This window comes from Oryctolagus cuniculus, chromosome X (assembly GCF_051225735.1).
Source record: "Oryctolagus cuniculus isolate XC-2025 breed Fujian yellow rabbit chromosome X, ASM5122573v1, whole genome shotgun sequence".
Taxonomy (NCBI): domain Eukaryota; kingdom Metazoa; phylum Chordata; class Mammalia; order Lagomorpha; family Leporidae; genus Oryctolagus; species Oryctolagus cuniculus.
The window spans coordinates 128,568,952-128,582,514 of record NC_142888.1 but is presented as its reverse complement, the minus strand read 5'-3'; the positions used below and the strand labels follow the sequence as shown (position 1 = coordinate 128,582,514).

Genomic DNA, 13,563 nt, shown 5'->3' with positions numbered 1-13,563 from the left:
TATGTGGTATTCAAAATGTTGTTTTACGTTGCATGACTGTACATGACTTTCTGTGGGTAATACTTAGTGCTGGAATAGTTGGGTCATGTTTGTATGTTTGGTATTAGTAGATACTTTCATACTGATCTCCAAAATTGTAAAATTTACACTACTACCCACATTATATGAGCATTTTTATTGGTCTGCATGCATATACAGGAGTTCTGGTTGGTCCACATCCTGACCAGCACATCATATTCTCCTCCCTTTTATTTCAGCATTCTTGTAGATCTGTGGTCACTCCAGGTTGGGTTCCTTGGGAAGCAGACTCAAGATCAGTATCAGGAACTCCATCTTTGAGAAAGTGAAGGAAGCAGTAGTAGGCATGGGAAGCAACTGGACTGCTATGGAATTGCACCAAAGAACTTTAGCCAGTCCTGGGGAGAACTCTGGGTCTGTAACAACATTTCAGAAGTGTCTAAGATTCAGGCTGGGGACTAAAGCCTTCCACTCCTTATCAAACAGTCATTGACTTCTCCTGGGAAGATGTCCTGGCTTCAGGTTAGTCAGCTCTTTTAAGTGGATGGCAATCACTGGGAGGAATGAGGCTGTAAACTGTTGGCTGTCAACACTGGGGAGATAAGAGCTTTAGGCCTGAAGGGGAAGGAAGATCTCAGATTCACACTGCAGAATCCATTACAGTAGTGGTATTGCACTGTGGTGGCCTTTTGAAGTTAAACATCTTTTGGCCATTTGAGAAAGTTCTTTGGTGAAATATTTGTTAAGACTCTTTGCCAAATATTCAACTGAAATGTCTATCTTTTCTTAGAGGTCTATAGGAATTCTTCATGTACTTTCATAGTTCTTTGAGATATATATCTCTGGATCTGTATCTCGAATATTATATATAAAGAATTCTGGGGCCAGCATTGTGGCACAGTGGGTTAAGTCACTGCTAGGAATGCCATCATCCCTTATCGGAGTTCTGGTTCAAGTCCCAGCTCCTCTGCTTCTGATCCAGCTCCCTGCTAATGCATCTCAAAAGGCAGTAGAAGATGGCACAAGTACTTGGGAGGGAGATCAGGATGGAATTGCTGGCTCCTGGTTTTGGCCTGGCTCAGCCCTGGCTGTTGTAGCTATTTGGGGAGTAAACTAGCAGATGGAAGATCCCTTCCTCTCTCTGTGTGTCTCCCCCTCTCTGCTGCTCTGCCTTTCAAATAAATAAATAAACAACTCTTTAAAAAAAGAATTCCTACATTTTAATATGGACAATACAGATATCCCAACAGGATATCTGGCAAAGGATATGAATACACACACACACACACATAGATAGATAGATAGATATAGATAGATAGATAGATAGATTGATAGCAAATATCTTCTACTCTGATGGCCTTGTTCCATCCTTAATGTTTTTTGATAAATGAGAAGTTACTGGTTTCAATATAATTGAATTTATTATTTTTATATGGTTAGTGTATTTTTGTATCTTCATACTATCTTTGCCTATTCTCAGGTCATAAATATATCTTCCTGTTTCCTATAAATATTTATTTTTCATTTTTTTTCATGGCAGCTAGACTTGATTTGGGTGTATTATATAAGGTAGGAATCATGATGTTTTTCTATATAATATTGAATTGACTGAAAATAATATTTTTAGGGGAAAACTAAGATTTATTTAAGTCAGAAACCTCATGCAGAAGCAGCTTGATGGAAGTGTGTGGGTTTTTTTTTTTTTTTTTTTTTTTTGCACAGTTTTGGGGGAAAGCTAACAATCAGTTAGAAGGCAAGGCCGGATTTATAATCTTGTTTGCCCTGTCTAGTTTGCCCATGATAAATCAAAAGAGCCCTCTGAAGGGTCGGATTTGTTTTCAGGGTAAACTGAGAACTCAGAACAGTGGAACCACCACTTCCTTGCTATTCTCATGATAAAACTGGAAGCTCCTGAGGAGTGGTTCAGACAATTTTGTTTTGCTAAAGGCAGCTTTTGGAGAGAAACATGCTGTGGGATTCAGTGCTTTGATCTTACTAACTAAAGATAACTTTTGGGGGAAGCAAGCATCTTGCACCCTTTTACAGGGACTCCCCTTTTCTTATTCTCCTTCAGGACCAATCTGACTGTGTATTGACTCCTCTGAATACTCACATTCTCTCACCCAGAGAAATGGACTCTAACTGTTATGGGTATGAGGCGGTGACTGCTCTGGCTTCTTCAAACTGAGCAGGGACAGAGGAGCAGTGGAGGCAGGGTTCCGGCAGGAGGTCTGTGCCAGCTCATAGAAACTGCTTCCAGCCAATGTTTCATGTGCATAGCCATCTAGAATTTCACTGTTTCAAGTCTGGAGAAAGGTTAAATACACAGGGTCTAAAACAAGGACAGAGTAATCATTATTAGAGGACCCAAGAAAGGTGCTATCCAAACCAAGAGAAAGTTTTCCCATTGAGAGGCAAATAGAAACTGACAGTGAAGTAGGCAGGCATACAGGTTAAAATTGATCAGATTTGTGAACTGGAAGACCACACCTTTGCCACGCCCCTGTGTGACCTCATTCCCCTACCTGGCCACACCTGGGTGCCCACCAGCCAATCAGGTTAATTAACCACTCCCCTTTGGAAGTGGGTTAAAAGCCAGGACACAGTGTGGCCTGGCGGGCTCTTTTTCCCTGGCCTCTTGCTAGGAAGGGGGCTTGCTGTAGCCCCGCGCCTCTGGGCTTCCTGGCCCAGATACAGGCCTAGATGCTCCTCCACGTGGCTGGTTCCTGGTGCTTGGTATGAACCCCTATTTACCTCTCTCTCTTAAATAAAACTCTCACTCTCCTATGCATCTTTCTCACTAAATAAAAGCTTAAAATGTACCATGCTGCCTCATTTATCTGTGCCAGTATTTGGAATTCTCTAAATATTAGGCAAGAACCCTCTTGGGCTTATTAATATCGGGGATTTAGTAATAAGCCTGTGGTGAAATCATATAGCACCCCAAATTCCAGTAGCACATGTGGCACCCCGGATAGCAATACTATGGAACTTTAAGGGGCCACATTTTAGTGTAAATTTTAGGGGGTCTTCTCTGATTTCAACAGGAGGGGCTTGATAATAATCAGGTGAGCATTAAGGCCTGCCCATGAGGAGAGCTATGTCCCTTTTTTTTTTTTTTTTTTTTTACAGGCAGAGTGGACAATGAGAGAGAGAGAGAGAGAAAGGTCTTCCTTTGCCATTGGTTCACCCTCCAATGGCCGCTGCGGCCAGCGTGCTGCGGCCGGCGCACCGCGCTGATCCAAAGGCAGGAGCCAGGTGCTTCTCCTGGTCTCCCATGGGGTGCAGGGCCCAAGCACTTGGGCCATCCTCCACTGCACTCCCTGGCCACAGCAGAGAGCTGGTCTGGAAGGGGGGCAACCGGGACAGAATCCGGCGCCCCAACCTGGACTAGAAACCGGTGTGCCGGCGCCGCTAGGTGGAGGATTAGCCTATTGAGCCGTGGCGCCGGCCTAAATTCACTTCTTAATTGTAATAATTTCTCTATAGATTCTATTGGATTCCTTATGTATCCAGTCATGTAGTTTGCAAATAATAGATTTATTTTATTCTAATCTTTATGCCTTCCCCCACTTTTTTTTAAAGATTTATTTTATTTATTTGAAAGACAGAGTTACAGAGAGAGGTAGAGACAGAGAGAGAGGTCTTCCATCTGCTGGTTCACTCCCCAGATGGCCGCAACAGCCGGAGCTGTGCCGATCTGAAGCCAGGACCAGAAGCTTCTTCCGGGTCTCCCACGTGGGTGCAGGGGCCCCCAAGGACTTGGGCCATCCTCCACTGCTATCCCAGGCCATAGCAGAGAGCTGGATCAGAAGTGGAGCAGCTGAGACTAGAACCAGTGCCCGTATGGGATGCTAGTGCTTCAGGCCAGGGCTTTAACCCGCTGCACCATAGCGCTGGCCCTGACCCTTCCCCCACTTTTCTTACATGACTGAACTAGACTGGATCTGTGGTACAGTGTGGAATGGAAGTCATTGTGGGTCACTTTTCTCATTCTCAATCTACGGAGAAAGTTTTTTTAAACTAATTAATTAATTACCTTAAAAGGCAGAGGGAGAGAAAGAGATCCTTAAATGTCTACAACAGCCGGAGTTAGGCCACACTGAAGTGAGGAGCCTTGAATTCGATCCAGACCACCCACATGGCTGGCAGGAATCCAACTATCTGATCTGTCATCTGCTGTCTCCCAGGGTGTGCATTAGTAGGAAGGTGGAATCAGAAGCAGAAGCAGAGCTGGCACAAACCCAAGCACTCTGATATTGGACATGGGCATCCCAAGTGGCATCTTATATGCTAGACCAAATGCCTGGCTTGGGAAAGACTTTAATTCTTCACCATTGATTCTGATCATTTCTGTAGTTTTGTTGTAATTCTCCATTATCAGATTAGAAAGTTCCCTTCCATTCTTAGATCACTAAAAGCTTTTTGTTTATCATAAATGTCTTGAATTTTTCAAATGTTTTTCTGTATCTATTTAAATGATTGTATGATTCTCCCTTTTTCTCTATTAATATGATAAATCACATTATTTAATTTTCTTATATTAAATCACCCCTGCATGCCTAGAATAAACGTTAATTGGTTGTTGAATTAGATTGCATTTTCCTAGCAGCAGACACTAGGTCAAGAATTGGAGGACAAATCGTTTATTTTGGAAGTGATCCCAAGAAACACCAGAAGAAATGAATAAACATGAATGGAAAAGAAAAAGGAAAATACATATTTATATGTAAATATGTGTTTGTGTGTGTCCTATATGTATCAGTAAGTGTATACATACATAGTATATGTGGTATACACGAGAGATCTTGAAATATGTGCTATGAAAAAATTGTGCATGTATTCCAAGTTATTTCTGCACCAAAATAAACTTATCTTTTAATTCCATTTTTCCAGGGACATTTTGAAGTGCTCTCATATACCGGATTTGACTGGCTAATGTTTGATTACAGATTCATGAAACTATGTTCAGGAGGAAAAATGGTCTATATTTCTTATAGTATCATTGTCAAGTTTTGAAAGCAGTGTTATACTGGACTCTTCAAAAGCCTATAGGGCAACTCAGCAGAGAAAATGGCTGGAAGAGGCCTTGGCGAATGGTGATGTGATCTGAAGTCCTCAGAGGCCTGAAGGCTTTAGTCTAGGTCTGGGAAAGGAAGCAACTGCAGTGAAGTCTGGCTGTCTCTGGAAATACTATCTTTCTTCCCCATAGATGTCATCTCTACACTGGCATGATGAGGGGATGGGATCGTCATATTCTTTCTGCTCTTAGCTTCTCACAGGGTTTGCAGAAGTCTCCCTGAGGTGAGAGCAGAAATGAATTCCCCTGTGTTTGGGTAGAGAGACAGCCATCCCTTTGAGAGCTTATTGGGCATCTCTGTAGTCTCTGCCAAGTCCCAGGAACCACAACCAGCCCAGGCACCCAGGGGGTTTGCCAGCCTCTCCATTCAGAGACTTTGGTGCCCTTTGCCTGCATCCTGTTAGCTGCTGGACACAATGTGTTCTGTCTTCAAAAATGTGGGCCTGCTGAGGCTGACGATAGTATCTGGTCAACTGTGGACAACACCTAGCAGAGGGCCAAGATGATACCAATGCCAAGGGTCACTTGTACTTTGCTGCTGTGGCTTCTGGCTATGACCTGCTATGACCTGCAGAAGAGGGAGTAAAGAATGGGCCCAGAGGCGGCAAAGTGGTGACAAGCACAGTGAATGACTCTGTGGCAAGTGCTGTGTTGAAGGCTTTACACTCAAGATCCTTTATAGACACACAGATTGTACTTGAACCACTAACCAACAGAGTGGGAAGGAAAATTTTGTCCAACTGAGGTGCTCGCTTGCCAGGGCCTGGTATCAGAAGCCAGCCTGGCCACCACTCACTCCAAGGCCCTTCCATTCTATATGCTCACTCAACTGGGAATGGGTGGGTAAAGCTAGCTGGCTTATGGACAAGTTCAAATTTGATTGTATTTATCAAGACAAGCATGCAGAAGGCTATGGAGGCCAGATCTTGTGAAGAAGATAGCATTGGATGTCTGAACTCAGGGAGCCATGTTTCATAGTAAAGGCAACAAGAACCAGCTCCAGCTTTAATTCTGGTTTTCATTCAATCATTTACAAAGTATCATAGTATCTACCACTTTACTGGAACCTCCTATGAAGCCCAAGAAGTCAGCAGAGCAGGAATCTCATTCCTTGTACACATGAGGAAACTAAGGTTCAGAGAGATGAGGTTAGTTACCTAAAGACCCATAACTGGTATGGGAGGCTGAATAATGGCCCACAGATATGCTCATATCCTAACCCATGGAACATTTGAATGTGACCTTTCATGATAAAAGCAACGTTGCAGCAGTGATTAGGTTAAGGATATTCAGGTGATGGGATTGTCCTGGATTATCTGGGGAGGCACCAAATGCAATTACAAGTGTTCTTATAAGAAGGAGACAGAGAGAGATTTGGCACAGACATAAGAGAAGATAATGTGATGACAGGTACAGATTGGAATGATGCACTTCAAAGGTGGAGGATGAGAACATGAGCCAAGGAATACAGATCAATACTAGAAGGTGTGGGGAGCAACTGGGAGCAACTCGGACTATACTGTTACTGGAATTAAGACTTATTCTATGCATCTGCTCTCCCACAATATGGCGCTGGGAGAGGAGCAAACAGCTTCTACCCAGCTGCCTCTCACCAACTTGACAAGCTGCAGGAGCTGCTCCTGATTGGAGGAGAGCAGCGTACTCAGCGTGTGGGTAGCAGAGTTGGGATTGGTGGAAGAGGACTATAAAGGAGGAGAGAGACAACATGCACCAGGAACATCTAGGAGGAACATCTATCTGAAGGAACACCTGTGCAGCCCCCGAGAGAGCCGGCCGGTGGTGTGCCGCTCCCCTGCGGAAGTGGGGAAAGTGGCAGGGGGCCCGCCCCTCCACGGAGGTGGAGGGACGGTAGCCAACCCGAGAAGAACCAGCAGCAAACCTGGGGAGGGCCGAGCAGACGAAAGAACAGCGCAGGGTCCTGTGTCGTTCCTCCACGAAGACGGGGAGCGACAGAAGGTGGAGAAGATGATGTAATTAATTCTTCCTTACAGCTCCCAAAAGCAACCAACCCTTTTGACATCTTGATTTTAGCCCAGTGAAACTGATTTCAAACTTCTGACCTCCAGAAGTGCAAAAAAAGTAAATATTTGTTGTTTTAAGCCATTTGATTGGTGGTAATTTGTCATAGCAGCAGTGAGAAATTGAAACTGCCAGTAATCGACAGATCTGGGATAGGAGCCAGTCCTTTTGTCACCCCGATAGAGGCAGAAACCATCCTCTACGCCATGGTTTCAATATTATTAGTTTGAGTGTTCTTCAAAGGCCCATGTGTTAAAGGTTTGTTTCTCAAAGTCTTATGTCAATGGCTAATGGCTTCATGTTAATGGTTAGTGGATTAAGAGTGGAAATGCGATCCAATCACTGCATCTGAAGGTGAGGGCTTTGGAAAGTGGTTAAATTGATTGAGTTGTGTGGGTGGGACCCATATTGAATCATGATGGCTTTATAAGCAGAGATCACATAGACATTGATGTGAGTGCTCCCTGTCTCTCTGCTTCCTGGCTTATATTACAATCCTTCTTCTGTCTGTGTTCTTCCATTTTCATCCATCACCCGTACCAGAAGCCCAACAAATAGGACCACCTAATCTTGGACTGTGAACCTCCCAAACCATGAGCCAATAAACCTTCTTCCTTCATAAATAGCTTGTTTTAGATGTCTCACTGTAGTAACAAACAGCCAATACACTGTGCTTCTTGGAAAAGGCTCCTAAGAACCTGGATAGATGTTGGGATAGAGGATGGGGGGCTTTAGCAAGAGCTGATGACAGTTCAGAAGGCAGGTGCTAGAAGCCATTAGCTTGAAGTCCCTTTCTTGGTGCTCATCTTGTGACTTAATCATTGGCATCAAGGAAGGGACGAGAAGCATGAAGGCCATAGTCTGTCTTTGGCTCAAGGGGCTGAGACCATGCATTCATTGCAGACTGGCTGAGGATCCTGCTGATTTTGAGACAGTCCTTAGAGACAAGGCAGAGTTCTTGTGGTGCTTTTCAGCTTGAAAGTTCTGGCAGTCCCTCCTTCACTGAGTCCAGGGTGCCAAAAGCAAGCACAAGAGGCTTATGGTCTTTGCTGAGCTAAGGTGTCGCTGTCTCCTGACACGTTCCCACAGACCTAAAGTACAGGAGCACAGTTTGAAATAGCTCTCACCCTTCCAGTGGCAGTGAGAACGGGCCATTCCCCTTGGAGCAGTTTGGAGAGCCCCTTGGCGGTTTTCCAGAACTCTTCCCTTCTTCCTTCATGCCCAAACAGCTGTGGGCAGATCAGGCCCACAGAATAAATTCTGTTTTCTTCCCTCCCTGAGGTACCCCTGTGCGGGCACAGTAGGCGGCACGGGAAATGTAATGGTTGACAGATGTGCGATGTTTTGTGATGTGAAAATTAAAATCACCAGGAAATGTTCGCATTCTCCCCGTGTCTCCTTCTCTAACACTCTCTGCCTCCCTTCCTGGGAGCCTTTCCACTCTCACTCTCCCTCTGTTGCCTTTTTTCCTGGTTCATTTTAAGCACCTCAAACGTCCTAACTCTGAGACAATCCTCTGGTTGAGGCTTGGCCTTCAGAAGTTTTGCAAATCACTTTGAATCCATAACATTCTTAAAAACTCTAATTTTAACAATGAAGGAAGAAGAACCAAACACCAGGGGGTGGCACAAAGGAACTGCTCACTGCTGAGCCTCTAAACTTGGGCAGCTTTGAGAAATAGGTTTCCATCTCAAAACTCAATTCCCAACAAGCAATTTCAAGCCATTTCCTTAAGCTTCTACCGCATCCCAAACTTTGGTCCAATAGGTTGCATTTTGGGAAACTCAAATTTTGCATTTCAGGAATTGACTCTCTAAGGGTTTCACAGCTCACGGGTAAGAGTCTACTTTCACTGAGCACTGATGGGAATGGAAACCTCACTGAACTGCCAAGCTGAGCCTTTGACTAGCTGGGTACTAGGCACACAGGTCTGATCGAATGCATTGCCAACCATCAGAGTGCTTACATGGTGAGGCCTCTAATTTATGCCCTTTCTACAGAGATGTAGGGACATGGACCATCCCATCCCTGCATCTCCAGCATCTGTAAACAGCAAGATTTCTAAAGTGCTTTCACAAACATCTCATTTTCTCCTCACCATTATTCTGGGCTTCATAGGGCAAAGGCCCTAATCTCACTTCCTAAATCACAGGTATCCCCTAGGGCCATAGGGCCCTGCCTGGACATGAGCTCCAGGAGTGGGAGTGATGAATCAGGAAAGTGCTTTAGGCAAGGATTGTGTCTCTGCAACTTGCTGATGGCTCAGCAAGCCCACATTCCCTGCCCCAGGGCCTGGCCACTTGGCCGCTGTGTCTACTTTCAGAGCCGGGTGACGGCCTGGGAGGAGCCATATCTATTTTCAAGAAATTGCCCAGGACAAGGCAAAGAAGGGTATCCAGTATGAGATCCTGTAAGGATGGCTTTTGGGTTTCCTTTTCCAGGAGACCACCTGTGAGTGCCTAAGTTGATGTTCTGGTCTAACACCTTGGAGCTTGCTGTGGACAAATCATTGTTTTGTAAATTAAACTGTTAACCCTCCTGGGGTGCCATCTAAGGTAGCCTCCAGAGGACTCCTGGTATGAAACCAAGGGGCCCTTGTTATGCAAATCACCACCCCTTAAGGGGTCTGCTTTGTAACTTCTTCAATTGCTTAAGGGAGCCAGGCCCTTTCACCTGCAATAGCAGCATTTTATTTTTGATTCCCACAAAGCTGGAAGCCACCGAGGTCAACTTGCACCTCTGTGTTTCTGCTGCTGCTGCTGCCTCCCGCTGGAGAGGACACCCCACGTGGCCCAGGACGGACTGGCCTGGCCTGTCTGCTACCTCCTCTCCCCTGCTCCGTGGAGGTTTGCTGCCGAGCAGTTAATCGGGAAGCTGGGAGTGCAGGTGGCACTCGCTACCACCTGGAGCCATCTCCGAGCATGTGCCTGCGTCCTCCAAGGCTGGAGAGGCTGGAGAGGAATACCAATTGCACAGTTACCAGGCCCCCTCAGGAGCCTGCAAGAGGAAATTAAAAGGCATACACACGCCTGGAATAAAGGGCCCTCTTCTTGCAACTAATCACCCAAATTGGTCACTGGGCTGTCCTCTCCCCGCTTTGGTAAAAGACATGGTCTTTTTCTTGCTCTAATCCATCGCTGCCTTCTGGGAAATGTGTGGCCACTCCAGCCCCCACCCTCAAGTTCAGCCTGGGCATCAGTTTGTCCCATACAAGGCCAAGCAAGATCAGTCCCTGCCCCAAGACCACACAGGTCCACTCCCCTGGCTATGTGTGTTTTGCAACCTGATTGGGGCTCAGGGCTGCTGTTTTACCTCAAGACAGTGGTCTGAGGGGGCTGACAGGGTGGTCCACAGAGCCAGGCTAAACTCTTCCAGCCCTCTGGGCTTCAGGGCCTACTGCTGCCAGCAGGTGTGTGTCTCCCTGTGCTGTAGGTGCTGGGAGAACCTGTTTATCTGCTCTTAGTGAAATTTGTACAACTCTGGGGCAGGAACTGGAAGACACCTTGGGCTGCCCTGAGAAGCTGCAAGGGAGCTTTGTTTGACATGCTGGAGTGGCTGCAAGCAGAGGCCAGGCCCATGGAAATGCTCTTTAAACACCTGCTGTGAGTAAATAGGAGGGAAGGCTGACTCACCGTCAGCTTGGGATTGGGGGCAGAGTTTAGTGAAGGCCTTAGGTCACTTGATCTCTCAGGTCCTCCTTCCCTTGAGTTCCCAAGAGTTCAAATAGCAGTAGGCACTCAGCTCTGAGAGTGTCCTGCAGGGGGCCTAGCTTAGGGAAAATGCAAGTGGCTTGGCTTGTGAGCCTGGCGTTGCTGGGAAACCTAACAGTCATACTGTAGTGGAATGGTTGGCCCAGAAAGTAAGCGTTTTCGGGAAAAAGTCTTTGTAGATATAAAGTTAAGATGCTCCAGGTGAGATTATCTTGGGTTACCCAGGTAGGCCCTGAATCCAATGACAAGTGTCCAAACAATAGAGAGGCAAAGGAAATTTGAGATACATATTCAATGTTTCCCTTATGACAAAGCAGGGACTTCCCTCATCGCTGTTGTACAGCAGAGAAGGCTCAGAGCACTAAGTAGTTACTCCTCTCGTGGATAGATGTGGTCACTCTTTTTCCTCATTTCACACCTGCACACACAAGCATTTCTCCTGCTGGGACAGAAAAGCATCACAAGAATGCCTGGGTTGTGTTCTGCAGCTTGCTGTTGGAGATGCCATGATCAGAGTTGGGAACTAGGGGCAGGGGAATATGGAGGAAAGGGAAGCAGACTGTCACCTGTGACTGCTGGATAACCCAACTGTACTTGCAGAGTTTCTGGCTGCATGGCAGATCTGTGTTGGGTATAAGCTGGACTGCAAAAAGAGGATTTTTGGTCATCCGTGCTTCCATCACCTGTTCATGCGGTGATGCATGTCACTGTCAGCAGGCACCTTCAAATGCTGTGTTGCTTCTTTCTTTCTTCCTGAAAAACTGTTATTAAATTATGTGCATCTTGTCAATTACGCCACATTAAACTTGAGGACACACAGTATTTGAACTGTCTAGAAACGTAATTTTGGTCTATATGTTGCTCAAGGTGGGCTCTGTGGTATTCACATCTATCTTGTCCATATCTTAGGTTACAACAAATATGCCCACAACTATTTTTCTTCAGGAATCTTTCTTATTGACATTGTTGCAAGAACAAATCGCTTCTTATTCTAAGTCCCTGGCCCTTTGGTGTGCTCCTATTGCATCTATAACATAATACATGATAGTGGGAGCTGGAGGTGGGTCTTTTGGGATTAGATGAGGTCATGAGGGTGGGGCCTCCATGACTGCATTAGTAGCTTTATAGGAAAAAGAAAAGGAACCTGAACTGGCACACTTGCTTCATCCCATCAAAGGATGCAGCAAGAGGCCCCCCCCCCCCCGAAGCGGAACAGATGCCAGCGCCATGCTTTTGGACTTTCCAGCTTCCAGAACCCTGAGTCAAACACACTGCTATTCTTTATCACTTATCTGGTCTTAGGTAACAGAAAATGGACTAAGACAACCTTCCAAGATAGCAAGCCCCCGGAGTGCAGGGATTCTGTGTTTTTCACTGCTGCATCCTTCATGTCTAGCATACAGTGGGTCTGGCACCTAGTAAGTGCCCCCATAACATTTTATCTTGTTACTGAATAAGTGAATGAATGAATTCTTTGTGAACTGAGACTCAGAGCAGGTTACAAGGTAGTAAAAGGCAGAACTGGGATGTGAACCCAAGGTTGATATCAGAGTTCATGTTTTGTTTCCTTTCCATACCCCAGGGACCATGCAATGGAATCCCTGAGTTGGTGCTTTGATTATGGCAGATGTGAAGAGCCATGAAGAATCTGTGGACAAATACAGCAAGCCCCTGGGTGAGTAGAATGAATGATTGCCTGCCTGGGGGCTGTACATTCTGAATGGGAGTTGGGAGGCCATATGTCAGGAGAAGACTCAGGGGTGCTGCTTAGTTGGGGTTGAGTGTGGGATTGGGGTCCAAACAGAAAGGACCAGCCTTATTTTCCAGTCAACCAGAGGAGCTTAAAAGGAAGAGGTCTAGCTCTGGCCCAAAGCAAGGAGGAAGCAGCAAGGGGAGGGGACTTTGGGAGATCTGTAGAGGCACAGGCATTCTGAACAAGGTCAGCATTCATGTTAAGTGTCAATAGTCTGAAGCCCATGCCTCTGTGCCAAGACAACTGGGGGTCTTCAAAGAGCTGCACACAAGGGGGAAGCCTCTGAGACTTTGGACTGGGACGGAGGGCTGCAGGAAAGGAGGCAGTGGGAGAGGCCAGGGCAGGAGTCATTAGCTCTGAACGCCATCTTCTCTCTCAGCTGCTTTTCCTATGTGTTTTCCCTCTCTCACTTGGTTATTTTTCTTTCCAACCAAGCAATAGGGGAGCAATGAGATGCACAAATCACCTTGAATTCCATTCCAGAATAACCCACTGTACACCTTACCATATGAAAGGGGTCAGGGATTACAGGGCAAGTGAAACCCCATCTGTCTGGAGAGAAAGTGATCTGAGGTGAGCTGGCCCAAAGCAGGCCATGATCTTGATGGGGACCCTCAGGAAAGGACTAGAGCTGACAGAGGGAGAGAGTCATTCTCAGCTCAGTGAGGCTGGACAGGCTTCTTCGAAGCAGTGGGGTTTCAATTGAGTTTGGGAGGGTGGAAAGGAGGGCAGGTTGTGGAAGGAGATTCTAGGCAAGAAAGACATGATTGGAGGCCTATGGGCAGAAGAGGGCAGCTTATTAGCAGGGGAACAAAGCAGCCACACTAAGATAAGGCTTGTGTGAGGAGGCTGGGGGCTTGGGGCAGGTGTGGCTACAGATGTAGGCTGGGGTCTGCTTGAGGAATGCTGCGTGCCAGACTGAGCAGCTCAGATAGCACCTCCTGGGCACCAGAGAGCCATCA

The 13,563-nt window shown here is 46.2% G+C and overlaps 1 long non-coding RNA gene across 1 annotated transcript; it reads left to right on the top strand.

Moving 5' to 3' along the window:
* Positions 1-474: 474 nt before the first annotated feature.
* LOC149119754 (uncharacterized) lies at positions 475-6,781 on the top strand. Its single transcript, XR_016228323.1, has 2 exons — positions 475-540; positions 4,915-6,781. It is a non-coding gene; the product is annotated as an uncharacterized LOC149119754 (long non-coding RNA).
* Positions 6,782-13,563: the final 6,782 nt, after the last annotated feature.